Raw genomic sequence first — 3,829 nt, forward strand, 5'->3', positions numbered from 1 at the left:
TCAGATTAACAATTTTATAATGATAAGGATGGTGAAAAATCGTTAATTTGTGCGTCCACATATGAGGGGTATAGCTCAAAGAAACAAAAGCAGTCAAACGAGGCAAAATACTATTAAGACAAACAATAATAAAATTATCGTTTACTACCTCGGATTGTTGCTCTTGACCACGGAATCATAGGTAAAAGAGTTTATTACCTCTTCCGTGCTAGGAGCAATTACCGTCTCAACTGCTTCTTCATCAACCTCCTCCGTCGAATCCATCCCGTAAATCGCAGCTTCAAGTGTATCCGACTACCGTGAATAGGGAGGTTTACTCGTAACCTTCATCATCGTCAGACTCGTCATCCAAATCAAACCAAAATGACGAACCAAAGCTCCCAATGGCCATTTCAGATCGATCGAGCGAATAATCACTCGATCGACCAACTTCCTCCCGCATCTCACTCGATCGAGTAACAACATCACTCGATCGAGAACTATCCTCCCAGTATGTTACTCGATCGAGAAGGGATATTACTCGATCGAGGACTGTCTTCTAGAAATTCACTCGATCGACCATTATAAGTCACTCGATCGAGTGATTCTTCCTGCATAGAGCTGAAATCTTCACGTGGGGCAGTGAAATATGAAAGGAACTCGTCGTCCGAGTCATAGAAGTCATCCTCATCATTGGGCAACATGGTTTCCTCGGAGAAAAACCGCTCTCGAAGGTAAACCTCTTCTTCTTGCATCTCGGTGCTAACCGAGCTATTTGTGACTCCGATTCGAGGATTCGAGCGTCCATATATCTATCACTCTCTTGCATTTGTGATACAAGCATTCTCATTAAATATGTCACTCTGCGATCTCTTCTCTCTCCATCTCAAATTTTGCTAATTGAGCAACTGGAGACTCGAGCTCATCAAATCGCGAGACATATTCTTGCACTTGGAATGCAAGTGCCTCCATCAAGGATTTCACTCGCAATGTCTTCTCCTTGTATATCGGGGAATCTTGTTGCGGTGGCCATTGATAGGGCGGATGTGGCGCACAACTACAGGTGCATTGTGCTCGGCCAGAACCACATCTCCGTAGCGATCACCTACTGTTCCATATAATGGGACATCGGTGATGGGTCAAAGGTACTCAAGCCTTCCTTTGATCGTCTTTCACCTAGAACTGTCTAGGTAGTACCTGTAAGGCCTATCAAAACAAAGACTAAACAAAAGATTAAAACGGCCTCAAGGGAAAAATCCCCTGAGGCTAAAAACAGATAAAATTTAAACAAATAAATAACTAGATTGCCTCCCAAAAACGGCGCCAAAATTTGATACTTTGTCGTTTCGTACCAAAAATAAAATACCTAGAGTCGCTAACAATGAAGTCGGTAAGTAGGGTCGATCTCCACAGGGAGGCGGTGTACTATCTAATTGTCCATTTATCCGTCTAATGTCACTAATGGGGGTTTTGAATTGATTGTGTTGACTAAACTAAAGACTAAAGCAAGAGAAATAAAAAAGAGAAATTAACAGAAGAAGAAGGGTAGTATGCTAAGAGTCGGTCCACCGTGGCGACTATCGAGATCTTATATTATCGAGAATACTAAGGCGATTAGACTATTGATAAGAAGAGCTATGGTCGTCACCTTTCGGTCCTTAAACCGCCCTAGAGCGTAAACGACTTAACTTTCGCCCTCATCGCTATACCCTATTGTAATTAAGCAAGCCTTCCCTTCCAATCTTTCGATCTAGGTTGGGGTTAACTAGATTTATGGTCTCCTGCATGCATTCATTCGACCGGATAACGATTAAATTGCCTAATACAATTCTTATCGCAGGGCTAACCTATTTAATACAATTAAAGCATTGCTACCACGGCTTCCCTAATCCTAACATACTAAGGGGATTTAGCTAGACATGGAAATAAGGGGAACAGGAATAAAAGAAATAAAAACAATAAACATTAAATTAAAGAGAGAAGGGAAGAAAGAATTACTAAATTAATGGATCCTAAAATGAAGAACAAAAGTAACGGTGTCTTGAACCCGAGAGAAAAGGGACGAAGTAGTCTGTGTGTGTGAGATAGTTTACATCGACATACGACTCCTTATTTATAAGAAAATAAGGTTTATTAAACCTAATGACGGAATTAAACCTAAAAAGCCCAGCCCGTAGCAAAATCCACTCGATCGAGCACTTAAGGCTCTCGATCGAGTGATATTCCTTAGCATTCCTCTCGATCGAGAACACTTCCTCTCGATCGAGGACTTCTTTCCCTTAAATCACTCGATCAAGAATAGGTAGCTCTCGATCGAGCAAATTGGCTCTCGATCGAATAGAAGTAGTTCTCGATCGAGCACTTCTCAGCGCGTAATTCCTGCTTCGCGCACTGAACTTCAAACGGCTGCCATTTCTTCGTTACTTGGACAAATAAGGCGTGGTTGGTGGCGTTGGAAAGCTAAGAGGATAAGCTTCCACCTCCAACTGGAATCACCTTAATAACTGTTGTAGAACTCGAGATATGGCTCTTACAAGCAGGAACTAGCAAATTGAAGCACTCTCTTGGCTCGCCTAACTTCCTTACTCCAATGCGCATCTCAAAATAGCACTTCCCAAGCTCCGACTCAGCTCATCTCCTAAATGCATGCGTAGGGACATGTTTTAGGCTTGAATCTACTACTTTATGGTCCATTCCTGCAATTAAGACAAAATACACCAAAGTAGCATATTCGGGGCATTTCGTAGCAATAAACTACGATAATAACATAGAAATACGTGCATAAAAAGGCCTAAAAAGACTATATAAAATGCACGTATCAGATAGCTAGGGAGACGGAAGCTCTCTTTACGGGGTGTGGCATGAGGGGAATATTTACAATGCATGAGTATACTTACCCTCGCATTACTTGGGAATTTTTGAGTATTTTAAAGATTACAAAACACCGGCAATCGAATATGGTGGCTACCCTTAGCTTTCGTCTCATGAACCGGGAGCACACTATTACTTTGGGTCGGTTGGCTAACATTTTTGGGTTGGAAAATGCGCCGTCACATAACCCACCCGCTGATTTTCACTATTCCCGTGTATGGAAAGCGATTTCGGGCCTTGATGATAAAGTTGGGGTGAAAAGGCCGGGGATTAGTTGCCACAACCCCGTCATTCGGGTGTGGCATAGATGTATGGGTTGCACCGTTCTAGCAGTGGATGAGCCATGGGTGTTTAGGACCCACGAACTTGAAATATTGGGGTCCTACTTGTTCACAAAACCCACCCCCTTCAGAATTAATGTGGCTCACTACCTAGCCCTTAACCTATCAAAGATTGCAAGCTCTCCGAGGCACAAAGTCCCGATACATGTGGGTGGCATGATCACCCGAATTGCCCGAAATTTGGACCGTCCGGTAGACCTTTCTACCATGAATTGGTTACCCGGGGACACTTACTTGACAAAGCATTACTTGACCACAAGCCTCACGTGGCTCAAAGAGAACCCCGACGACGGCCATGAGTATTGGCAAATTAATTACAAGAACTCTATCCGGCTTCCCAATGTCACCGCCGTTAAGATTGAGAAAGATAAAGATGATTACCTCATCCCAATTCAAGCGGAGGCACCCGCCGACCAACCTCCCCCAAATCCTACTCGTGTTTATTCGCGAGACCGTCGAGTGGACACCCCTTCCTCCCTTCAATACCAAATGCCACAAACCCACCAACCCCCACCTTGGCAATTTCAACAAGGTGAGGGGTCTTCCTCGGGCCAACCATCCTACCCTCCCCTACCACCTTCTCTTACCGAGTGGATGGAGAGGATGGATATTGCCACGGCGAAAGCCACTAGTGAGAG

Source organism: Silene latifolia, chromosome 5 (assembly GCF_048544455.1).
Source record: "Silene latifolia isolate original U9 population chromosome 5, ASM4854445v1, whole genome shotgun sequence".
NCBI classification, from domain to species: domain Eukaryota; kingdom Viridiplantae; phylum Streptophyta; class Magnoliopsida; order Caryophyllales; family Caryophyllaceae; genus Silene; species Silene latifolia.